Source organism: Barbus barbus (assembly GCF_936440315.1).
Source record: "Barbus barbus genome assembly, chromosome: 42".
In the NCBI taxonomy this organism is placed as follows: Eukaryota; Metazoa; Chordata; class Actinopteri; order Cypriniformes; family Cyprinidae; genus Barbus; species Barbus barbus.
Window position 1 is genome coordinate 10,661,053 of NC_136720.1, and position 27,630 is coordinate 10,688,682.

General features: G+C 37.8%; 1 pseudogene across 1 annotated transcript in view; it reads left to right on the forward strand.

Annotated features, from left to right (window-relative positions):
- Positions 1-10,044: 10,044 nt before the first annotated feature.
- LOC306861471 (membrane-associated guanylate kinase, WW and PDZ domain-containing protein 2-like) overlaps positions 10,045-27,630 on the forward strand; it is a 255,785-nt pseudogene continuing 238,199 nt past the window's right edge. Inside the window, exon 1 of the transcript in view lies at positions 10,045-10,410. The product of the transcript in view is annotated as a membrane-associated guanylate kinase, WW and PDZ domain-containing protein 2-like (transcript). The remainder of the gene's footprint in view (positions 10,411-27,630) is intronic.

Below are 27,630 nucleotides of genomic sequence, written 5' to 3' on the forward strand. Positions count from 1 at the left end.
AATGATTATTATTCAATATTTGTTGTTTTATTTTGATTTAGAAAAAGAAAAAAATATAATAAAAAGGTTATGCCAAAGTTCAAAACAAAGTAAGGTTTTCTTTTTGAGAAAAAAAGTTAATTTAGTTAATTCTATGTTAATTCTATGATCAACAAAGACAAGTTAATCACAGAAGATATAGTTTCAATCTATTGTATGTATGAATGTTTGAATGCATTAATATATCTAGACACACACAAACAAATAAATAGAAAATATGGCATCATCTATATAGGGGTCAAAATAGAACTTATATAAAATATAAAAAGTAAATAAATAAATTTCAATTAAATTGTATTATTTACAAATTACAGTTGTATCTCTAGACAGTTACCTGGCTATTATTTTATTAATACAGTTGTCTGATTGATATTATAGTCTCAAGCATTCAGAAATCACGCAAAAGAAAATTAAACAGTTTTACTATGATAAAACCATGGTTTTAATTTTACATTTTTGTAAGGGTTGTGATGTCCAAATGTTTTTTGTTGAAGACATTATAGTGTCACGGTGCACACAGCAGGGAGGAACAAGGAACATGGCGACGAGGATGTAACTCAAAACAAAGGACTTTAATGTCGACATCAAGGTAGGGCAAGACAGGGCAAGACAGGGCAAGACAGGGCAAGACAGGGCAAGACAGGGCAAGACAGGGCAAGACAGGGCAAGACAGGCATCAAACACCGGGGAGTAACAAGTAGACCAGACGACATACCACAACACAGACAGGACTTAAATACCAGGGATAATTAACTCAAACACACACACCTGGAACAGAATAAACTACTAATCACATCTAACAAGGACAGGAAACAAACCAAATATGGGCACGGAAACACAGGGACACACACACACAACAGAGGTCTGACATATAGAGGCTATTTCATCAATACCAAAAGGTGGCCAAAAATATTAAATTAACCAATCATTATTGCCTCATTGTTTATATAATGCATTTTAAGTCATTTTTAAGGCTGTTGTTGGCTTCGGTCTGTTTTTATAACCACAAAAAAAATATTATCTACTTTGTAAATTATTTTTTGAAGTAAAAAAACCCATGGTTAATTTGCGGTTACCATGGCTACAAGAACCATGATTTTTAGTTTTATTCGTGTTAAAACCATGGCTAATTTTCTTAAGGGAACATGGAAACTAAGAGAATATTAGATGCATTGGTGGTGGTGAAATTAAATATTACGTCAACAGCCCAAAAAGTTTCACAGGCTTATGAATGTAGCCTACCTGAAAGTGATGCATGGGGCTTCGTTTTCATCTTTTTTCTTTATTTTTCTTTTCTCGGCGCCGGATTGTTGTTGTCTTTTCAAGGGCATAGACAAGTTGTCCATCAATTATGATCATTTGGATTCAGCCGCAAACATGAGGTGCGAGCGGTCGCCAATGTGAGAATGGCGCGTCATGTTTTTTTAGTTTTTTTTTTGAGCAACTGGGATGGTGCCCCCTGGGAGTACGTGCTCCCAAAAAAAAAAAACCCCAAAAAGCTAGCTTTCTTCATGTATTATGGACCTCCTTTATCACAATTCACACTTTCCAGGTGGTTTTCCCATCAAATCCCTGATAAATCCACACATATGAGTGGAGAAACATCTCCAACACCTGAAAGTCCAGTTGCATTTTAATAAATGGCACCTGACAAGGCCTGGTCAGCATTTGAATGCTGCAAAAAGGAGCCATTCGACATCTTAAACTGTACATCTGTCAGTGTGCTGTAAAATGTTTTAGCTGTGCCTTTTGCAGCCTGCCTCATTACATAAAGAATGGAGGCCGACATCTGAAGTGGGAGGGTTACATAACACTCTCAGTCCAAAGAGCGTGTGGTATTATGGGTTCATTTCATGTAAAAGCAAGAAAGATTCAGAGAATTCGGAGCATTAAGCAGCACGTTAACATCTTTACAGATCATTACAGGACAATGATAGGTTTAGAAGGGCTTCATGGAAATGGCATGACTCCTGCTGTACTATATCTTGCACATATTGCTAGGTGATTCTTTAGAGTGTGCTTTTAAGATGTCGCACTTGTATATTCAATTTAAAGTTGTCTTGATAAAATAATAGTTCAGCTAAAAATAAACTCTGCCACCATTTACTATTCCATTTAAGAATGACTATACATGTGCAAATGTACTATATAGTAAATGTACTATAAATGTGGTACTAAAGCTGTATAAATTGATGCAATATATTATTCTGAAGTCTTACATTTTTGAGGTACAGACCAAAATTGAAGTCATTATCTGCAATAATGTCAATTATGCAATTTATCAAAACCTAGAGCAATATGCACAAGGGTAAACAAAATTCAAGAGTTATCATGAATGGCAAGGTCTTCATCAAAACACTAAATAAATGTTAGTTTCTTCTTTACGATAAGCTCCGGAAGACCATTTTTGTAGCTTGACGGTGCTTGTCCACATGTACTTTCAATGTTAGGAAAAGAGCAACCAAGATGTTTTCAATTTCTGAATTAAATTAATTTTGATATATTTTGCAGGGCATAAAGTCAAAGATGTCAGGGTGGTACAACTGTCTTGACGTCATAATGAAAACAAAAATGAAATCCATGAAAAGAACTAAAGTAAAAAATTTTAAACTGCCTGTCTGCTTGTTTCTATTTGAAAAAAAATAAATAAAAATAGACTCCGCAAAAATTTAATGATATATATAAATTAATAATTTATGATATTTGTAAGTAGGTAAGTTAGTTAATAAATAAATACTCAAATGCATTCAAATCATTAGGAAAATATATATGTTTTATTTTATTCATTTTTTTTATACCTGGTTCAATGGTTACACCCCATGACATTTGAGTCATTTTTTTTTTTTTTTATTGATTGATTAATTGATTGATTGATTGAAAATGGTACAAACAGTTTTCAAAACCATATGTGTCATGAATCAGGTCCATGGACTTCCATTCGCTTGCCGCCAGAGGTCACTCCTCCATCACATTGACTCTCACATTGCACAGACTGTTTCACATTTACCCCGGACTACATTTCACAGCAGCCATTTCACTAATCACACGCTCACACCTGAAAACTATCACACAAACACACACCCTACATAAACCATGGACTTCCTTTCACAGATCGCCGAGTATTGTTCTGCGTATAGCACTCTCCTAGTGTTAGCTGCCTTACAGAGCCATTCTGTGTTTCTGTTTAGTTCCAGTATTGTTCTGCATTTATTACTCTCCTAGTTTTAGCTGCAATACAGAACCTGTTTCTGATTTTCTAGCCTGTGTATCCTAGATCTAACATTGTCTCACCATTTTGACTCTGTTTGTGCTTCACTTGTGAGACTATTGCTCATGTTTCTGGATTGCCCCTCTTGTCAAGGCCTCTGGATAACGTTCGCTGTTGACTGACTTGCGCCTGGTTTGGATTATTCTTGTTTCTCGTCTGTGCCATACCTGTTTGCTGGTGTTTTGACCCTGCCTGTGTTTTGAACACGTCTCTGTATAATAAAGCTTGCAAATGGATCCACACGTCTCTCGTCTCATTCGCCCCGTTACAATATGAAACCCACATAAATACAAAGAATATATTTTTAAGAACTTGGCACATGTGTTTCTTTTTAATTATTGTATTACTTTTTAATTATTATTCCTGTTCTTTATTGTGGAAGCTCTCATTTGTCATTAAACAGATTTGGAATGACATGAGGGTGTGTAATATGGAATTTTAATATTGGGATAACATACCTGATTTATAATTGGTAAACCCAACTGCAGTCATAGTTTAATATAAAATTAATATAAAATTATTAAATGACTGCCTCCACTATCCCCCAATCAGATCCCTAACAAGTTTGAACTCTTGTGAAACCCAGTGACAGCAGGACAGTGGCTCTGTTCCAATAACCTCATGGAGTCTGACACATAGAGTATGCTCCGTCACAGGTGATTTAGACTGGAGTCCATTATGTCGCAGCTGTCATGTTCATGATGGATGCATGCAAGTAACTTGCTCCGTTTTTCCTACTGACTCCCCAGCCTTGGACTCAAATAGAGTGACTCGGTTAAAAGCTTAGAATTTGAAAGCAGTTAAAAGCGTTTTGAAGGTAACTTATCATGCAGCTGATATTTTGGCAGGAAAACACTCCCTTGAGGTCTGTCCACATGCTACAGCAACCTAACTACAAAAATGGCCCAAATTTGTGGACCTCAGAATAGCATATTTTATTATTTGTATTTGATAACATTGTAAATCTGAGAGACAAATCCCTCAGCTAATGAAGATCTATATCGTTGTTCTGATTTGAAGAGTGTCATCCTGACCTCTGGCAGTAGTCTGTTTGGGAAACCTCAAGTGATCTCCCAACAACAGATTGCTGGAGGCTTAGCTTTCATTCAAATCAAAGAACAAACCTCATTTAGTTATTTAAGATCCACGATAAACACTACATTGTGAATAGTCTTAGCTAAAATGTAATTGTTTGGCATGAAATAATAATGGCGTAAATGTTATTTATTTATTTTAACCTGGAAATAAAAAGAAAGAGAGAGAGAATTTTGAACAATTGAAAAGTAGAAACATATGATGCAAACTGAAGAAATATTTAACATTATGGGTCATTTCTAGGTCACTTAGTCTATCAGTTGTGACGTATGTAAACTGTTCTGTTCTTGCTTCCATTGAAGTACAAAATGCAACTCGAGTGCTAATGTTATTAGCGATATTTTACCTTGAAATGAAAATTCAGTTATCATTTATTCACCCTCATGTTGTACTAAACCTATTATGACTTTCTCCTGTGGAAATTTCACTTAATTTTATCAAATTATTTTGTTCACTTTATTTTAATACTTTTTTAATTGCATTGATATTTATTTTTAATCAAATTTAATCTTACATAAAATGTTACACATATTTGTCATTGTATTTTTTTACAGAGAGAAATAATATTTTTTTATAGAACAGAATAGAACAAATAGAATAGAATAGAATAGAATAGAATAGAATAGAATAGAATAGAATAGAATAGAATAGATCTTTATTGTCATTGTAAAAGTAATAACGGAAAACAAAACTTTAGCAGATCTTCAACTGGCAAAATAACCATAAACACTGTAAACACTGTATATAAATAAGGACAATTGTTAAAGGACAAACAAAGAAAATAAATGAGGTAAATATATACAGACTGTATACAAACAGTAAAAACAGTGTCATTCAGTGGAGTTTGTTTGTGGTGCCGTAGGGCATTGCTTTGCAGTCAAGTTTAACACTTAAGGTTAGGGTTTTATCAAAATCCCTAACCCTACGAGTAATAATATGTTTGCCTTAGCAAACACCATTAATAAATTCATACAGACTCAACCAACTGCAGAAACCAACTGAGATTCTTGTTTCAATTTACTCTGAATATTGCCGTCCCAAATGACACACAACAGCCATTAACAGCTCCTATCTGCGTCCCTTTCTGCTCCCGTTAAAACCATCAGGCTCTGCCTCTTCATTCCTGGATGGCTTTAAATTGGCTGAAAATTATGCCTGTTATAATCATTAGATCATGTTGCCTAGCAATATGTTGCAGTCCCCACGGCGACATCACTGTCAGGACCAATGTGCTCCAATCTGGTGGAGTGCATTGTGGGAGCGAGAGATTGCTTCCTCCTGCTTTTGGATTTCTGACTCGATTGTCCTGTTTAGGAAGACCACCTGCTCTCTGATGTACCAGCAGGCATGGACCGTCTCGATTTTGGGAGCACTTTTCTCTTGGATGAAAGTGTGCGAGTGTGGGTGTGAACATGAACCAGATTTGGAACAAGCTCCAACAGTCTGTTTATAGAAGGTGGAGAGTACATGTACAAAACAAAGCTCTGACCTAACAGAACTGCATACTGCTCATAATGGAACAATATGTTTGTGCTATGAGCATAAATCATACCTTAAATCACATGGCTTTTTGTTCTTATGGTAACATGTTACTTATAAGTAAGGCTTGACTTTGGATGCTTGTTTATTCAGACTGTATTTGAGCCATTACTGTGGTTGAATGCAGCTGTCAATCTCAAACACTGAAGCCACAGTCACCCTAGCACTGCAACAGTCATAATAGTCACATTATGCAGCATGTTTAAAAAAAAAAGAAAAAACATTTTTAAAAACATTTTATACATCCACAATATAAGAATATGCAATATACTTTACTGCAACATTGCATATTTCATTTTTGTACTTTTTTATTTCAGCTAAAAGTATCAGTCTTCTACTGGTCACTTGCTTCTGCAGGGTAGAGCTCATAAACTTTTAATTTTGTAATGCAGCAAAATTCAGTGTGTGTTCTCTTGTCTTTCAAATGCGTATGAATGGAAGTCAATGAAATGAAAGATGTAGTGTGACCACCAGTAGGGACAACAAATGTATCGGTGAGTCACTGAATAAGTCACTCAACCAATTTGTTTGCACTGATTTATTCAAGAAACAAACACAAATACTGTGTGTTGCTTGGAGACATACAAGGGCTGATCCCGCTTTGAATTTTGAACTGTATGTCTGAAATGTAAATTAATATTTAACATGAACTTATTCTTTATTCAATATTTTATAAAAGCAATAGCACACTCGTAATGATGCTAGTCCACACTGATATACAGAATGCATTTTGCATTCCACCGTACAATAGTAAAATATTTAAAATACATTTATTTTATACTAAGTATAATTCAAATCTATTACCATATTTACTGACATCGCTCGAGATTTACTGATTTAAAAATTATTATTCAACATTATTTGGAGTGCTACTTGTGCACAATGCATGCTTCTTATTATTAAGCCTAAAATGTTTTGAATGTTACTATTGATGAGGATTGTATGATCTTTGAATAATGTTGGTCTTTAAATGCAAGATATTTAAAGTGTACCTGAAGTATAATTGCAGTAGTTCCATTTTAGCACAATCAAATATACTTCAGTATATCTTTAGTTGGACTTCAGCACTACTTCATCACAATTAAAGTACATTAAGTACACAATTAGTTGTTCCAATTTAGCAGACTTTAAGTATACTGGTTTAGTACACCAAAAGTACAACTGTATGTGAATATATGTGAATGTATTTGTAGCATACTTAGCATGAAATAAAAGTATTTCAAACACATCGGCTGCCCAAATTTTTCTGCAGTGCATTTCAGGCTTTAAAATATGACTGTAAATCATGCATTTTTTCCCTGTGTCTCAAGTTTTTAAACGCAAAAATGCATTCTGTGTGAATATCCGCTCACTCGTGTGATAGGTTAAATTGCTTATGCGTCTTTTATGTGGATATGACATCCATTTTAACAGCACCAGCTCCTCAATATCCTTTTGCCATGCTCAGGGAATTCCTAAACTTGTTTAAAACCTCCTGCCAAACAATTCTTCTTGCCTTGTCAAAACACCCTCCTCTTTCTCGCCCTATCCCGCTCACTGACTGTTTGTCACCCACTCTCACTCAGCGCTCGGTACTCCCATCTGTGGAATGCAGAGAGCTGCTCCTCTGTCTCAGGGAGCAAAGGTCACAGCACTGGCCATTGTTATTTCCGCTTAATGTCACCTATCTAAGCATCGTCCTATGTATTCCTTTCAGAAATAAGAAAACCATTAATCCTGCATGTGGTATACACCAGCACTCACCCACAGTTCATTTTCAGCATGAATTCTGTTATCTAATAAAATTAAGTCTGAAAATAGAAGATAGAGTATTGCTGATATCAGTGAAATAAGCAAGCTTGGCTGTTTAACAGATAATGGGGAGTTTTCTCAGTATGGAGTTAAATGCCCCGTAATGATATTTCTAAAGCGACTCAGGGGAACTGTATTGGAAGACAAAGTGCCGACTTGAAAGAAAATTTTGTGTAATGATGGATTATAGTAAAACAAATAATAACATTTGGCTTGGTTTCAACCTCGTTTGATCATAAAATGATGTTGTGTTGCTCTGTAACTAATCTACTTGAAAACCTGGTGCTCTTATAAGAAAAACTGCATTGTGCAAGATTAAAATAGCTGTACTGCCATGATATGGGTATGCTTATATATGCATATGTATAAGGTGGCAAGAATATGTTTGTGAACCCTTTGAAAACATCTGCATTTCTGTATTGATTACTCATAAAGCTGATCAGATTTTCAAGTCACAAAGTCACAATTTTATTGAAGACATTGAGTGATCATTTACAGGACACGCGGGAAAAGGTAAGTGAAACTTACGTCTTCTCAAAAAGCTAATTGGAGTCAATTAAGAAGATGAGATTGAAAATGTAGTTTGGGCAGATGCTGCACTTTAAATATAAGCACACAAAGCCTGGTTACTGATATATATATTCTCAGGAAAGTTTGAATAGTGTGATCCATGCCTTGCTCCCAAAAGCTTAAAAAAACATAGCTGGAAAAGCATTGTCAAAGACCTGGGTGTTCATGAATAAACACACCAGGAAATCCTAAAAGAGGTGAGAAAGAACCTAGAAATTACAGCAAAAGACCTCCAGAAAACTCTAAAAACTTTGTTCATGTGGACAACAGAACGGGATTATGGAAGCTACTGCTGTCTAAAACAATTATGGAGACATGTTTCAGTCTTACCTGGTTGTTCCATTTCTGGGAAAATGTTCTGTAGACAGTTGAGAACACTTTGTTTAGAGGAAAAAGGGTACTGCATACCAACTCCAAACCTCAGCTCAACTGTCAAACATGGTGGACGGAGCATTATGGTTCAACACTGCTTTGCTGCCTCAGGGTCTAGACACAATCACTGACGGAAAAAGGAATTATAAAGTATATCAAGACTTTTTTTTCATGGAGAATGTAAAAAAAGTCTTCAAGGTTTAGAGAATTTGAGTGATGCTATAAGACAAAGACTCGAATCACACAATGCCATAAATAATGACTGAAAAGAAGAAAGTTCTGCCAATTCAGATGTCTTTTAAGCAGCTACAGAAAATGTGTGTTTTTTTAATAGTAGTAGTACAACTTATATAAGATTAACCCTTTTTCACAATAATTGTTCCACAAAAAGAATGAGAGTCAATGAAGACAGGTGTTTGGTAACATGATCAAATTCTGAATAAAAATCTTTATGACAGTTTAAAATGATCATACATATCAATTGTGTGATATTAAAATAATAGAAATATAAAAATAATGCTTTATATGGTCATAGACAGACCTATTAACATTTCCATTGTGTTTGTGAAATACGTGCTTATCAATGTTCATTTAAAAAGTGTTGTCTCCAGTCCCTGTGTTTAAAACTGTGATCCTGTGCCTACAGCACTACAGCTGCAGAAGAAAAGACAAAAAAGTCAAACTTCATCCCAAACTGAGATCCATTTTGCATTTTCTCCAGGAGGCGGCACAGCAGTCGTTTATAATGGAAAAATCGCCCCGGGCTTAAAGTTCCGTTACTTTCTTTTTCTCTTCTTTTCTTTTCTCTTCTCTTCTCTCCTCCTTCTCACATCACATCCGGCTCAGTTTCCCGAGCACTTTGGACTCGCTTACAGTGCAGCGTTAGGAATCCGAATCATGTAAACGAATCGATTCGTTGGGACGGTTCGTTTGATTTCGACTCATTTGATTCATTTGGTTTGTTGCCTATAAGTTCGCAGAAGTCCAGTTGTGGCATTTTAAAGTATCTGTGAACCGTCTTAAAAATATTTACCGAATATTTGTCATCATTTAAATGTGTCTTCGCTCAGCGTTTTGTTTAGCATATTTATTTTTGTAGTGAAAAACGTGTTTAATTACATTCTTCTTTAATTATTATTTAATTAAAGGCTTATCACATTTACTTTACTGGTGTCAGATTTTTTTGCGGCATTTACGCTTCCATAATGTCGTAATTTTACGCGCTAGTTCACCTTACAGCCGAGTGATTCACAAACGCTTGCGAATTGGTTCAGAAGAATCATAAAAAAGAACCGGTTCAATAGAACGGCTCCTGCGCGAATACAGTGAGTGAAGCAGTTTTAAGAGGCTGCCGTGGATCTGCTGCTGATATGGAGACTCTTACCATCCACAGACACTGATCGTGCAACTTTACTGAGCCGACTGAACGGATCATGGCTGCTCTCCTGTCTCATTAACAACTCCAAACATGTCCAAAAGCCTGAAGAAGAAAAGTCACTGGACTAACAGAGTCCACGAGGTTGTGTTATCCAGGGCTGCGAGTGGTGATCTTGGGTTCGAGCTGCAGGGAGGCGCGGAGAATGGACAGTTCCCCGTTATTGGAGAGCTGAAACCGCACCAGGACGAGCTACTTCTGGAGGTCAATGATACTCCAGTGGCCGGACTGACCATCAGGGATGTGTGGGCTGTGGTCAGACACTGCAAAGACCCTGTCCGCCTTAAGTGTGTCAAACAAGGTTAGTTTTACACTCATTTAAATATAAAGTTCATTTAAAGTGCCACAATTTTACCGGTTTTCAACAAAATGGCATAACGTTACTTACAACTGTGGATTTAACATACATGAAAGTTAATGAAGCTTTCAGAAACATTTTGACTTTATTTATTTATTTAAATGTTGTTAAATATATACAAAGAAGCAAACGAGCGCTAGTTTAACTTTTTCTTTTCTTCTCAACACGTTATCACACTTTTATTGTAATAATAACGTATAAATTATGCGATTATGGCATACATTATGGTTACTATGGTGAATATCTGTAAGGCTACACTTGTTTGTGTAAGTATTTTCATGTGAGCGTGAACTTTTGCATATGTTATGTGTCACATTGCATCCAAATGTAAGGTAAGAAAGAAGTGGTGCTGTTGGAGTTTCACAACTGCTCAGACACGCGTATGAAAGTTGATGGTTTGTTGCTACAGAAGCAGAGTTGGTGTATTTCTGGAAAGGGGCGTGTCCATCGCCACAGAGGCGTGTCTTGATGGGAGGAGCATATCGCTGCAGCCCACAAGATCCAGGGGGTGTGGTTGGATCCAGATCCAACTCCTCCCACCTTACATATACCTAAACCCACCCCATCTCCACCCCTAAACCTACCCATCTCCACCCCTAAACCTACCCATCTGCACCCCCTAAACCCACCCATCTCCACCCCTAAACCTGCCAATCTCCACCCCTAAACCTACCCATCTCCACCCCTAAACCCACCCATCTCTACCCCTAAACCCACCCATCTCCACCCCTAAACCTACCCATCTCCACCCCTAAACCTACCCATCTGCACCCCCTAAACCCGCCCATCTCCACCCCTAAACCTGCCAATCTCCACCCCTAAACCTACCCATCTCCACCCCTAAACCCACCCATCTCCACCCCTAAACCCACCCATCTCTACCCCTAAACCCACCCATCTCCACCCCTAAACCTACCCATCTCCACCCCTAAACCCACCCCATCTCCACCCCTAAACCTACCCATCTCCACCCCTAAACCTACCCATCTGCACCCCCTAAACCCACCCATCTCCACCCCTAAACCTGCCAATCTCCACCCCTAAACCTACCCATCTCCACCCCTAAACCCACCCATCTCTACCCCTAAACCCACCCATCTCCACCCCTAAACCTACCCATCTCCACCCCCTAGATGTGGATCCAACCACCCCCCCTGGACTGCAGGGAGCCCTACTTGCCTGGTGGTGATGTTACGTCATCGTCACGTTTACAACTTCACCGCGCTGCATGCCATATACTATTTAGTGTTTGTAAACTTCTTGCTACATTTACCTAAATAGAGCTTCTTTGTTGACACTGAAGGGTTATATCTCCATTATCCTTCAGTTTAGTTTGTGTTATCAGACTGTGATCCGGTCTTTGTGGGTGTGCCACGGTTCTGACATTACTATTTTCCCAATAGGCCTGTATCTGAACCTCACAATCACACTGTCATGAATGATGCCAGTTTAGTTCAACAGAGTGGCTTGTCCTTTCTGTTTAGTTACAGACCCATAATTTTAAGCAGTTTAAGATTACTGGTTTAGGATGTGAGCACGGCATTCCTTTCCTTTGACATGTTTTTTTTTTTTTAGAAAACCTAAAATCAGTAAATGTCTTCTAGAGCAGGGGGTTTAGAAACATTTGATCCCAAGAAACCCTCAAATATGATGCTCACACGAAAAGGACCCCTTCCTGACAGTTTTTTTTGTTCTTACTGTTAAAATAATAAGTAATAACAGTAATAACAATAAGACTATAAAATAATCAAGTTTAATCTCATGCTTTCCAACATTTATACAGTATCTTAGACAATACAGCATCTCAGTATTCTAGAGACATTAAAAGGTAACGTTTTGTCTTTCTCTCGCCCCAATTTTCTGTGGACTATTGAAGCCAGTTTCTTTTTTATATGTGTGACTTAGCATCTCATTATATTTAGATATTTCCTCATAATACTGACTTAAGGTCTAATAAAAACTAGAATAATCATACTTTTTTAAAATATTGCAATGAAACATTTTTGGTTGGTTATCAGTTGTTGCGTTTCATTAAGTTAATGTCCCATATAATATTGAGCATCTTATTTTATTCAGAAAATTTCTCATATCTCATAATAATGAAGTTAATGTTTCATAATAAGAAGAAACATTCCTATGATATAGAAACTTGATATTGAACATTAATAATGTAGAATTTGGTCAATTTTATTTTTTTTAAAAGCCAGTTTCCATCTCAGCTGAGTAAAAAAAATAATGAGAAACATTCTCATAATAATGACATAATATTTAATAATAATAATAATAAGTAACTTTTTCTTAATAGTGAGTTAATATCACATACTAATGAGAAACCTTATCATAGTAATGAGTTTTGATTACAAAAATGGCAAAGAAAAATCTTATTTATATGAGTAGGCTACCAATTGTTGTTTTTTATTACATAAAAAAGACACGTTCTCATAATAATGAGAAACTTCCATAATAATAAACAAATTATTAACATTATTATTACTTACATCTTATTAACTTACAATGAGAAAGTCACCCATTATGAGATTTTAAGTCATAAATCATAATCATTATTTTCATATTATTTTCAATTTTATGGAATAACAACTAATTATGAGCTTTCTCATTATTATTTTTTCAGTTAAATGAGATTATGATATGGTAAATTATTTAAAAAATCTTAAGTCATAAGTGCTAAGTGATAATTATAAGAAAGCTTCTCATTATTATGAATCATATTTTTTACTCCACTGAAGCGGAAGCGATCCAACCCTAATGCATGATTGTTATTATTATATGCTTGTATTTTATTCGATGCATTTAGCTTCTTTCCCCCTATTGTCCATGACCCAATCAAAACAGACCCAATAGTGACAAGCCACTGCTCTTGAAATCTTCATTCTTTTGTTGTAAATTTTGGCCTGTGAGAATTATCGCTGAACATTGAGATTGAAGTCAGAGGCACTACATTTCAAAGAGAAGACACATTTGACATTGCCACCTTATTTCATTGCCACAACCCTAGGATGTTGCTGTAGGCACAACAAAATCAAGGGATCAATAGCTTATATGAAACACTTTCAGTTACAGCACTCAGTTTCAAGTCACAGATTTTAATTTGCCAATGTCACCGCCCCCTTTGCTCTCAGCAGAACTATGCTTGTTCAGCTTTACAGAGGGTCAAGGATGTGCTGTATCATTTTGATGGCAACATTTTATACAAAACTTTAATAATACCCTTTTTCCTGATATTGGGAAGTAACTGTTCTGTAATGCAGTGCTTTTATATCTAAATTATGCTTTCACTGTTTTGACATCCAGACACTTATTTATTGGTCAAAATGTGTTTTTTTTTTATTGGCCGATCTGGATAATGATATCTAAAGAGCACAGCTGTACTATATTTATATATATGTATGTGTGTGCTATAGATTGTATCAGTGTTTCCATACTGGTAGTTAAAAAAGTTTGAATTTTCATCGAAGCGTTTCTTGTAATATTTTTCATTTTCGAGTGCAGTAGCAGGGGCCTACTTGATATTCATTGGACACAGTAGTAGGGCAGACACAAAAGTGTGGTCAGACGCCTATAAGTACCCTAAGATGAGATGTCTGTAGCATTCATCTGTGAAATAACTGGTTGCGAAACACATTTTCACAGCCTCCCGGGATGACCTGGCCAACTTTTTGATGTCCGAGTCGAGTTATCAGCGAGACTGGTTGGCAAAATAATTTTTATATTACTTTGAAATGCTGCAAGCCGACCTTTAAATGTAGTTTTGTTACAATATCAATTATGGCACATCACATTATTGTATTTGTTTCATTCATCTCCTTGAGGTAGGATGATATGAGGTTGACAAATTATCTCTCAGCCGCCAGTTATAATTGTAAATTTAATTTGCGATTAGAAGATGTAATTATAATCATGCCAGCTGAATTGATGCGCAACGCTTCTGGTCATTTTCTCTCCAGTTTCCTGTATTCTTTGACCCTGGACTCTGCGTTTCATGGTCCTCTCTCCACCCACTGCCTGACCTGCCACTCTTATAAACCATTTAGGGCCAGCGGTAGGCCACATGGTTTAAACCACACCAAGGGGTCAGTATAACCAGGATGAGACGTCGCATAAATAGCAAGTGCACATTTTCTGGTACTCACCTTATAGAGGCTGGCAACCTCAACCAGAAATCTTTATTTTAGAAAAAAAAAAAAAAAAAAAAAAGCCTTGTGATGGAGCCGGCACCACAGCAACTGGAGAGCATGACATCATACAAGTGCGGTTGTGGCATCTGTAAGCCTTAAATCAGGTGTCAACAAGCATCTGAGTCCAGATTGAATTAGTGATAATCCCTCCCCTAAAAATAACTCCAGTTTTTAATTGAACCATCCTTTTAGTGTTCACATGAAAGCTTATTTTTGCCATAAAAGGAACATGCTCTGGTAAATTTTTACTAAAGCACCAGGGAGCAACTGGGACTATTGAAATTTGAAGAGAACACTTAAGTCACACCCACATTTCCTGTTGGTATTGAGAATCAAACCCACAATTTTTAGGTTAGAAGTCTGACTCAAACTCAGACTAAGTTTACCACTCAAGTAAACCCAGACTCAATACTTTTAATGAAAAGTTAAACTAGGTAGACATTAACCATAGCCCTCAATTATGTACCTTATGTGGTGCCCCAGGTTAGTTCATGGCTTATGCATTCTGAGTCCAAGCTTTTGCACAACCTTACAAGAGATTGTGGAACCTTGGTTTAATAGTGTGGCACAAGAAACAACCAGGGAACAGGCATGTAATAGCAGACTCTGAAAAGCCAAACAATACCAGTAGAAACAATGAGTTGCATTTCCCAAAGTTTATTGAAACCACTAGATTTACATGACCAGAGTAACTTCTCCACTCGAAACCACAGTCTGATCACTAGAGATGGTCTTGCCATGAGTATCTCTGCCTGTAAGAGAAAGTTAAGTGTGAAGTCCACTTTTAAGTTCTATACACCTCTGTACTACAGTGGATAAATATCTGGCAGGGGAGAGAGAAAAAAAATTTCACATGGCAAGTCATAGAATCCATGAGTAAAATTAAACATGCAAGTAGTGTGTGGGGGCATACGGTTTCCTGCAGAGGAGCCAGTGATGTCGGATCTACAAATGTGAACATCTTCACAATAAAGCGCTTGTGGTGGGTTTGGAACTGAAGACCAGATGGATTAAGGTGGATGGATTTGAGAAACCAATCATGAGGTAAAAAGTCAAAACTGAGATAAAAATTCAAACTTTTTTTAAAAGCAATTAAAAAATTAAAGATACTGTATCATAATTAGATAAAAAGTCAGAATTGAGATAAAAAGTCAGAATTATCACATGAAAAAATTAAATTTTTTGACATATGTCATAATTATAATTTAACAAAGCATTATTTTTTAAATTGAGATACAAATTATAATTAGATTAAAAAGTCCAAATTGAGATATTGAAATTGAGATTGTCATAATTAGGACTTTTTATCTCATCATTTCAACTTTACAACTATGACTTTTTTAAAATTTCATAATTATAAATTTTATATAATAGTTGTCATAATTATGACATTGTATGTCATTTTTGTCTTTTTATGTCATACTTTTTATGCCTTCATTTTGAGAATGAGAACAGTTTGTTCAAGAGAAAAGTGTGCAAATGCAAATTCATTCAGAAACCATTACTTGAAAAACCATTAGAATCGATTTTAGACTGGTAAATAATAAAAAAGGGCTATACAATCCTATAGATTGAAGCAGTGACCTAAGTTGTATCTTTTGAATTGAGGAGGTTAGCAACCACCTAGAAATTATCCAAAGCTCCCTATAAAACACCTAACAACATCCTAGGAACCATTTAGAACACCTTTGTAACCGGATAGCAACACCCTACTGTGTCGTGAGTAGGGGTGTGCTCAAAATATCGATTCTTAGATACATACCGATATAATAAAAAAAGATACAGTATCGATATTCTAGCCCTTAGTATCGATACTCCGCCCAGCCATTAGGGGGCGCAGCGGTGCCCGCGAGTTTCAAAAAACTCATGGAAAATGTTAAAGCAAGATGTAGCATTTAAGTGATTTCATAGTGAAATATGTTATGGCAGTACATGGTGTCACAAAAAAGAATTATAAGAAGATTTAATAAGTTAAGAATAATAAGAAGAAGATTTTGTGCTTGTGTGAGCTCAGACTGTACCCTTGGAAAGTTAAATGTTGACTTGTGGTAATTTCCAGATTAATACAATTTGTGTACAATTAATCAGAGCACTTAAAGTTGCAAATATTTAAGCAAAATGCACTTTGTTATAATGCACTTTTGTCTTCAATAAATTTAAGAAAAATGCAGAGTTCTGTTTGTTGAGTAAATGTGTTCAGCATTAACTAATTGGCTCTGGCCCATGTATTTTTATTGAATCGTATCGAATCGTGTCACATTGTATCAAATCGTATCGAGACAGCTCTGTATCGAGATACGTATCGAATCGTGACCTGTGTATCGAGGTATGTATCGTATCGCCAGGTTCTCCAAGGTATACAGCCCTAGTCGTGAGTATGTGCAAACGTATCTAGTTTATGTTTATTTGCGGTGGATTCACTGCAGTGTTTGTTTATGAAAGCGCAGAACCAACTGCAGTGTATGATATGTCTGTGGGAATTGAGCAGACTCTAGCCTCAGGAAAGGCAGTCTAGATGAGGGAAAATGTATTAATGTATCTCATTTACAGTCTCAAGCTCTATAGCAGCTTGCCCATGAATACTTGTCTTGTCATGTGAATGCGGCTTGTGTCTCCCAGGTGAACGCATGACATTCTAGCGCTCATGTAGTAATGATGTGCATGCAGTCAACCAGAAATCCTGCAGCGGTCAGGAATTACTGGACCTCTGGTGATCTGAAACTGTCTTTCGCCCTCAGTCTGCATGGTGCAATGCCCATGAGAGGGGTCGGAGTTTGTGATAATGGAGAGTCATTACTCTTTAACACTTCCTCTCCATCTTTTAGTGTTTCACTTTTCGTTCAAGTGGGAGGTTCTCTCAAGGGAGCCAGCTGAGGTGTTCTTAACTATAGTGGCAGTGAAGCCCTGTTTTCTCTTACACACTCTTGATCTGTTCCATTTCTAATACTGTTCATAGATTATATACTGTATGACATTTCAGAGCAGAACACACTTGAGGAGTTCTGTCATTCATTTGCTTGAAGGATGGCTATTGCATTGCTCCTATTAATGAAGAATAAATGTTGCTGGTGCTGTATATTTATAATTTTCTGTTACTGTTGAAAGCTTATTAAATGTCACCGGAAGTTTGAATTAGTTGTCCAGTTGTCTCCACTGAGGTCTTATAACCAACAGAATAGTAGTTTTTTGTTAAAGCAATTGTTATTAATAAGCAAGCATGTCATGTTTTTTCCACTACAAAGGGATTTCTGGGGGCATTTTTCTATTTTGTATGTCAAGTACAAATCCTTAATAATATAATAACTAATAATACCAATTATCTAATATTTTGTAAACAGGTTTTACTCTGTATCTCACCAATAATTTTAGTGAAGAAAATAATGTATAGGTGTCAATGATCAATTTAATAATTAAAATATAAATAAATAGATTTTATATAATAGATTTTTTAAACCAGGGGCCCAGGGCCATCAGCCAATTTTCAAAGGGGGACACAGGATGACTTAAACGCATTTACAGTGGGGGAAAAATTATTTGATCCCCTGCTTGTTTGCCCACTGACAAAGAAATTATCAGTCTATAATTTTAATGGTAGGTTATTTTAACAATGAGAGACAGAATAAAAAATCCAGAAAAACGCATTTCAAAAAAGTTATGAATTGATTTGCGTTTCAATGAGTGAAATAAGTATTTGACCCCATTCGCAAAACATGACTTAGTACTTGGTGGCAAAACCCTTGTTGGCAATCACAGAGGTCAGATGTTTCTTGTAGTTGGCCACCAGGTTTGCACACATCTCAGGAGGGATTTTGTCCCACTCCTCTTTGCAGATCCTCTCCAAGCCATTAAGGTTTCGAGGCTGACATTTGGCAACTCGAACCTTCAGCTCCCTCCACAGATTTTCTATGGGATTAAGGTCTGGAGACTGGCTGGCCACTCCAGGACCTTAATGTGCTTCTTCTTGAGCCACTCCTTTGTTGCCTTGGCCATGTGTTTTGGGCCATTGTCATGCTGTAATGCCCATCCACGACCCATTTTCAATACTCTGGCTGGTTTCAATGCCCTGGCTCTGACGGTACGTGTCCCCGTCCATCGTCCCTTTGATGCGGTGCAGTTGTCCTGTCCCCTTAGCAGAAAAACACCCCAAAGCATAATATTTCCACCTCCATGTTTGATGGTGGGGATGATGTTCTTGGAGTCATAGGGAGCATTCCTCCTCATCCGAACACGGTGAGTTGATGCCAAAGAGCTGTATTTTGGTCTCATCTGACCACAACACTTCTCAGTTCTCCTCTGACTCATTGGCAAACTTCAGACGGGCCTGTACATGTGCTTTCTTGAGCAGAGGGACCTTGCGGGTGCTGCAGGATTTCAGTCCTTCACGGCGTAGTGTGTTACCAGTTGTTTTATTGGTGACTATGGTCCCAGCTGCCTTGAGATCATTGACAAGATCCTCCCGTGTAGTTCTGGGCTGATTCCTCACCGTTCTCATGATCATTGAAACTCCACGAGGTGAGATCTTGTATGGAGCCCCAGACCGAGGGAGATTGACAGTTATTTTGTGTTTCTTCCGTTTGAGAATAATCACACCAGCTGTTGTCACCTTCTCAACAAGCTGCTTGGCGATGGTCTTGTAGCCCATTCCAGCCTTGTGTAGGTCTACAATCTTGTCCCCGACATCCTTGGACAGCTCTTTGGCCATCCAACGTGCACACACACAGCAGTGAACACACACACACCGTGGACACACACCCGGAGCAGTGGGCAGCCATTTATGCTGCGGCGTAAACAAACTGAGATTAGGAGTATTCCCTTTAAGAGAGAGTGCTCCTAATCTCAGCTCCTTAACTGAATAAAAGACACCTGGGAGCCAGAAATTTTGCTAATTAATTGGGGATCAAATACGTATTTGAATAATTAAAATGCAAATCTATTGATAACTTTTTTGAAATGCCTTTTTCTGGATTTTTTTGTTGTTATTCTGTCTCTCACTGTTAAAATAAACCAACCATTAAAATGATAGACTGATAATTTCTTCAACTACAGCAGGGGATCAAATAATTGTTTTCCCCACTGTAAATAAAAAAGGAAAAAAAATATATATACATATGCATACACACACACATACACACACACATATATATATATATATATATATATATATATACACAGTATATATACACACACACACACAGTGTAAATACAGTATATATATATATACAGGTCCTTTTCAAAAAATTAGCATATTGTTATAAAGTTCATTATTTTCTGTAATGTACTGATAAACATTAGACTTTCATATATTTTAGATTCATTACAACACAACTGAAGTAGTTCAAGCCTTTTATTGTTTTAATATTGATGATTTTGGCATACAGCTCATGAAAACCCAAAATTCCTATCTCAAAAAATTAGCATATTTCATCCGACCAATAAAAGAAAAGTGTTTTTAATACAAAAAAAGTCAACCTTCAAATAATTATGTTCAGTTATGCACTCAATACTTGGTCGGGAATCCTTTTGCAGAAATGACTGCTTCAATGCGGCGTGGCATGGAGGCAATCAGCCTGTGGCACTGCTGAGGTGTTATGGAGGCCCAGGATGCTTCGATAGCGGCCTTAAGCTCATCCAGAGTGTTGGGTCTTGCGTCTCTCAACTTTCTCTTCACAATATCCCACAGATTCTCTATGGGGTTCAGGTCAGGAGAGTTGGCAGGCCAATTGAGCACAGTAATACCATGGTCAGTAAACCATTTACCAGTGGTTTTGGCACTGTGAGCAGGTGCCAGGTCGTGCTGAAAAATTAAATCTTCATCTCCATAAAGCTTTTCAGCAGATGGAAGCATGAAGTGCTCCAAAATCTCCTGATAGCTAGCTGCATTGACCCTGCCCTTGATAAAACACAGTGGACCAACACCAGCAGCTGACATGGCACCCCAGACCATCACTGACTGTGGGTACTTGACACTGGATTTCAGGCATTTTGGCATTTCCCTCTCCCCAGTCTTCCTCCAGACTCTGGCACCTTGATTTCCGAATGGCATGCAAAATTTGCTTTCATCCGAAAAAAGTACTTTGGACCACTGAGCAACAGTCCAGTGCTGCTTCTCTGTTCAAAAGTGGCTTGACCTGGGGAATGCGGCACCTGTAGCCCATTTCCTGCACACGCCTGTACACGGTGGCTCTGGATGTTTCTACTCCAGACTCAGTCCACTGCTTCCGCAGGTCCCCCAAGGTCTGGAATCGGTCCTTCTCCACAATCTTCCTCAGGGTCCGGTCACCTCTTCTCGTTGTGCTGCGCTTTCTGCCACACTTTTTCCTTCCCACAGACTTCCCACTGAGGTGCCTTGATACAGCACTCTGGGAACAGCCTATTCGTTCAGAAATTTCTTTCTGTGTCTTACCCTCTTGCTTGAGGGTGTCAATGATGGCCTTCTGGACAGCAGTCAGGTCGGCAGTCTTACCCATGATTGCGGTTTTGAGTAATGAACCAGGCTGGGAGTTTTTAAAAGCCTCAGGAATCTTTTGCAGGTGTTTAGAGTTAATTAGTTGATTCAGATGATTAGGTTAATAGCTCGTTTAGAGAACCTTTTCATGATATGCTAATTTTTTGAGATAGGAATTTTGGGTTTTCATGAGCTGTATGCCAAAATCATCAATATTAAAACAATAAAAGGCTTGAACTACTTCAGTTGTGTTGTAATGAATCTAAAATATATGAAAGTCTAATGTTTATCAGTACATTACAGAAAATAATGAACTTTATCACAATATGCTAATTTTTTGAAAAGGACCTGTATATATATATATATATATATATATATATATATATATATATATATATATTCCATGGTCTGTCTGAATACTGGATTCTGATTGGCTGGCAGGTATGCATTATAACCGTTTAATGCACAGGTAGTTCCAAGTCAGTTTAATCACCATTCTATATTAATGCTCTGCTTTAATTGATGCACACTAACCAACACACTCTCACACACCAACACACACGGAGAGAGAGAGATCGCAGATAGTGCTGCACACACACATAAACTTCAGAGCTTGAAATACATGCTATAATTAATTCAAATAAATGTGGTCTTACCGCACTTTTTCATCTCTGTGTCTGATTTGAAGTGGCAGAATGCTAGCGCTAACGAGAAGTAACTGATGAAAATAACTGTCATTTTTACCCATTTGATCAAATATTGCGCTGCAAAGTGCAAGACAAGTTTAACTTGTCTATAACTTGGCAAATGACCATGGAATAAGCGGGATAATCAACGGCTAGCTGTGCATTAAAGGATTTTAATGCACTTCATGGAGGCAACCACCCTCCGCTTCACGTCGGGAAGTTCTTTGCCTCCACGTCGTGCATTAAAATCCTTTAATGCACGGCTAGCTGTTGATTATCCCTTACATAAATATATGGGATAAGGGATAATCAATGGCTAGCCGTACATTAAATGATTTAATTTATATATATATATATATATATATATATATATATATATATATATATATATATATATATATATATATATATATTCAAATATCTAAATTAAAATGCTAAAAACACATAAACTACCAATAACTATTAATCCAATAACTAATGTTTAAAAATCAATAACCAATGTTTTTTTTACTGGAGAACTTATGAAGTACATACATGGCTAATTAATATTATATTAATAAAAAAGTTTCAATTAAGCAGCTTTGTCAAAATTATAGCAGAATTACAGGAAATATTTTACCACCAATACACACATACAGTGGGATCTGGTATTTTTACTGTAAATGCAATTTTCTTATTAATCTATATTGTTAAACAATTTTTAAGATGACATTTTAATGAATAAGTTTTAAAAATCCTGTTTTTGACACTGTTAGTCCTCCGTAGTTTATCCTGTAATGGAGCACTTCACTATCAACAGTCTAATCTCACCCAGGATCAATCCATACAATGTGTCTTAACTAAATATCCTGTTTAAGTCACCTTGTATTGTATGAGGGCTTTGGGAGGTTTCTCAGTGGTTTATTGGATTTGCCTATAATTTGTTTGTGGCTGCTGTAGTATTTGTATTTGAGAGTGAATCTTGAGTGAATAAAGGGTAATCCAGTAAGAGCGTGTCTGAGTGGGCCAACAAATCAAGAAGATTTGCCAGAGGTTAGCACTGACACTTGATCTGAAAACACTTGAGATACTTTTTTGGCATCATATAAGAATGAATGTGTAAGAAGTTATATCACTAGCACTTTTAAGATGGATGGATGGATGGATAGATAGATAGATAGATAGATGGATGATGTCCTACTGCTGCTGCTGAATTTTGTGTGTGAAGCTCCATTGCTTCCTTACAGCCATGTCAGTTTATCACTCCTCCATGGCTGTCTGCTTGTTCACATACCCTTGCTCAAGGGCGAATGATTCATCGGTCTGAATTTATCCGATTAGCAGGTACATTTGGCTCGATTTTATTTCACTTCAAATTAAATCACCTGCAGAGAAAGACATTTGCATTACTTGTGTTGGGACAGTTTACTTTGAGTGGAACTTTCATCTTGTAAGATATGCAAGTGTCCATGTTGTCATGTCCATTCCACACATGGAAAAAGCTGTTTCTCAGCCAAAAATCTGATCCCAGTTCTGTGAGAGACATGTCTGAGTCAAGCATCATATCTATTGTGTCCCGTGTTGCTGGATGTCTGCGATAAGCAGTGTTGTAGAGAGAGACGGATCATTTTGAGTGAAGCCTCCTGTGAGAAGCATGTTTGTAGAGGAAAACAGTTGTGCGGTTGTATTTGTGGTTGGTGATTCATATTTCCTCATGAGGCTGTCACGCAAGGGTCTGCAGTCCTCTGCTTTAATTTGTTATTCCTAAAGCTTGTGCGATCAAAACTAATTAATTTCTGAAATTCTCAATGAAAGTGTGGCACCTCCTCCCACAAGGGTGCTTTCAGTACATAACAGTTTGGCATCTGACTGAAGCTAATGGTTTAGCAAAACTGTGTGCAAGAAGTGTCATGGGAAATATGATTTTTCTAGCATACTGTGTGTGAAGATGAAGGCTTTGTTTAGAATTGTAGCATACTTCATACTGTACAACTATGCAGTGTATGCCTGTTTCCACCAATGAATGAAAAATAAAGAAAAGATAATTGCGAGTTTACATCTTGCAATTCCAACTTTTTTTTATCAGAATTGCGTGAAACAAACTCGCAATTCTCACTTTTTTCTCAGAATTATGAGATATAAACTCGCATTTATAAAGTTATAAAATCAAGTTGTAAAATCAGAATTGCGAAATATAAAGTCAAAATTGTGGAATATAAACTTGCAATTGCTATAAATAAAGTCAGAATTGCAAGATATAATGTCGCAATTCTGACTTTTTTTTCGCTAGTCTATTCAGATAATTTTTTCTCTGAATTGTGAGATATAAACTCACAATTGCAAATTATAATCTCCCATTCTGAGGGGGGAAAAGTGATATTTTCTCAGAATTGCGACTATATTTCTCAGAATTGCGAGTTTACATCTGATATAGGTGTAAACTCGCAATTGCAAGAAAAAGTTGGGAAATAAAAGCTTCAGTTGTATCATAATTTAATTTAAATATTACTGTATCCCCAATGATTAACATTTAAACAGTAGTATGCCACATTGTTGTCACAGTATATTATTTAAACAAAATATTATAGAATGTTTTGATTTTGATTTTTTAGTTTTTTGGTTTTCAGACATAAATCACAATAGTTTTCATATTATCTAGCATTTGTATCCTAATATTGGGCACTGGTTAACATTCAAACAGAAGTATGCTACATTGTTGTCACATGAGCTTATCGTATATTGTTGAAATTAAAACACTACTACTGTTACTACTAGTAGTAAGAAGAAGAAGAAGAAGAAGAAAACTGTCTGGTAAAATGTCTTTCAGTTCCTTATTTGCACTTGAAATGGGAGTGCAGGTTGAATGCATTGCATTGTGGGATACTACATAAGTAGCAAAATCAGTAGCAAAAACAGCCTGTTTAATAAATTACAGTAGTTCAGTAAGAGGCTGTAAATTGTCATGAAAAACTAATTCTTATTTATTCAGAATCAGAATCAGAATGAGCTTTATTGGCCAAGTATGTTTACACATACAAGGAATTTGTTGTAGTGACAGAAGCTCCACAGTACAACAGAAGGACAGTAACAGGACAGGACACAGGTAATGAAACAAAATAACAGGAAATAGCCAATGACCAATGTACAAAGCAGCAAAAAAAAAAAAAAAAATACACAATATATAATATATAATATAGGCGACTATGTATGTACAGGTCAAGTATGTGCAAATTAGAAATGAGAAAATAAAATAAGTGAGTGTGGTGAATGGATAATGTATTAGTTGTGTGTTCTACGTTTATTTATTGAGTGTTCATGAGATGTATTGACTGAGGGAAGAAACTGTTCCTGTGTCTGGTCGTTCTGGTGCTCAGAGCTCTGTAGCGTCGACCAGATGGTAAAAGTTCAAAGAGGTTGTGTGCTGGATGTGAGGGGTCCAGAGTGATTTTACCAGCCTTTTTGCTCACTCTGGATAAGTACAGTTCTTGGAGAGTGGGGAGGGTTGTACCAATGATTCGCTCAGCAGTCCGGACTACCCTCCGTAGTCTTCTGAGGTCAGATTTGGTAGCTGAGCTGAACCAGACAGTTATTGAGGTGCAGAGGATGGATTCAATGATGGTAGAGTAGAACTGTTTCAGTAAGTCCTGTGGCAGGTTGAACTTCCTCAGCTGGCGAAGAAAGTACAACCTCTGCTGGGCCTTCCTGACAATGGAGTCAATGTGAATATCCCACTTCAGGTCCTGAGAGATGGTGGTGCCCAGGAATCTGAATGACTCCACTGCAGTCACGGTGCTGTTCATGATGGTGAGTGGGGGGAGAGCAGGGGGGTTTCTCCTGAAGTCCACGATCATCTCCACCGTTTTGAGCGTGTTAAGCTCCAGGTTGTTGAGACTGCACCAGACAGCCAGCTCCTTAACCTCCTGTCTGTAAGCAGACTCGTCACCGTCCTGGATGAGGCCGATCAGTGTGGTGTCGTCTGCGAACTTCAGGAGCTTGACAGAGGGGTCTTTAGATGTGCAGTCGTTGGTGTAGAGGGAGAAGAGCAGTGGGGAGAGTACGCAGCCCTGAGGAGCTCCAGTGCTGATGGTTCGAGTGCTGGATGTGAATTTGCCAAGCTTTACTAACTGCTGTCTGTCTGTCAGGAAGCTGTTGATCCACTGGCAGACGGAGGTGGGGACGGAGAGCTGAGTTAGTTTATTTTGAAGGGTTTCCGGGATAATGGTGTTAAAAGCAGAGCTGAAGTCCACAAACAGGATCCTCACATAAGTCCCTGGTCTGTCCAGATGCTGCAGGATGAAGTGCAGTCCCATGTTGACTGCATCATCCACAGACCTGTTTGCTCTGTAGGCAAACTGCAGGGGGTCCAGTAAGGGTCCAGTGATGTCCTTCAGATGAGCCAGAACCAGTCTTTCGAATGATTTCATGGCTACAGACATTAGTGCCACAGGTCTGTAGTCATTAAGTCCAGTAATTTTGTGTTTCTTTGGGACGGGGATGATGGTGGAGCGTTTGAAGCATGAGGGGACTTCACACAGCTCCAGTGATCTATTGAAGATCTGTGTGAAGATGGGGGCCAGCTGCTCAGCACAGATTTTTAGGCAGGCTGGTGACACACCATCTGGACCAGGTGCTTTCCTTCTTTTGTTCTTCCTGAAGACCTGGCACACATCGTCTTCGCTGATTTGAATTGTAGGTGTGGGGGAGAGAGGGGTTGCTGGAGGTGTGAATGGTTGTGTGGAGGGGTGTTCTGGGCGGGTGTGGGGTGATCGTTCAAAACGACAAAAGAACTCGTTTAAGTCGTCTGCCAGGTGTTGATTCTCCAGAGTGCTGGGGGGTGGTGTTTTGTAGCTGGTGATGTCCTTTAATCCTAGCCACACTGAAGCCGGATCGCTGGAAGATAATTTGTTCCTGAGCTTGTCAGAATAATTCCTCTTTGCCACTCTGATCTCCTTTTCCAGTGTGTATTTGGCCTGTTTGTACAAGACTTTATCCCCCTTTCTGTGAGCATCTTCTTTGGCCTGACGGAGCTGTCTGAGTTTGGCAGTGAACCATGGTTTGTCATTGTTGTAGAATAGATGAGTCCTGGTAGGAATGCACATGTCCTCACAGAAACTGATATAAGATGTTACAGTCTCTGTGAGCTCGTCCAGGTCATTTGCCGCAGCTTCAAAAACAGTCCAATCAGTCAGGTCGAAACAGGCTTGTAAATCCCGCTCTGTTTCGTTAGTCCATCTTTTAACAGATCTTAATACAGGCTTCGCAGACTTAAGTTTCTGCCTGTAGGATGGAATAAGATGAACCAAACAGTGATCAGAGAGTCCTAAAGCTGCTCGTGGAACCGAGTGATATGCGTCCTTTATTGTTGTGTAACAGTGATCCAATATATTACTGTCTCTGGTGGGACATGTAACATGCTGTCTGTATTTTGGCAGTTCACGGGAGAGATTTGCTTTATTAAAGTCCCCGAGAATGATTAAAACAGAGTCCGGGTGTTGTTGTTCACTCTCTGTGATCAGATCAGCGAGTTTCTGTAGAGCTGTGCTCACGTGCGCTTGCGGTGGAATGTAAACACTCACGAGAATGAACGAGCAGAACTCCCGCGGCGAATAGAACGGCTTGCAGTTAATGAAGAGCGTTTCTAGATCTGAACAGCACATCTTCTTTAACACAGTTACATCTGTACACCACCTCTCATTGATGTAAAAGCATGTCCCGCCGCCGCGCGATTTCCCCGTTGATTCTGTGTCCCGATCTGCTCTTATCAGCTGGTAATTAGGCAGATGGATCGCGCTGTCCGGTATGTCGCCATTCAACCAGGTTTCCGTGAAACATAGAGCAGCAGAGTTAGAAAAGTCCT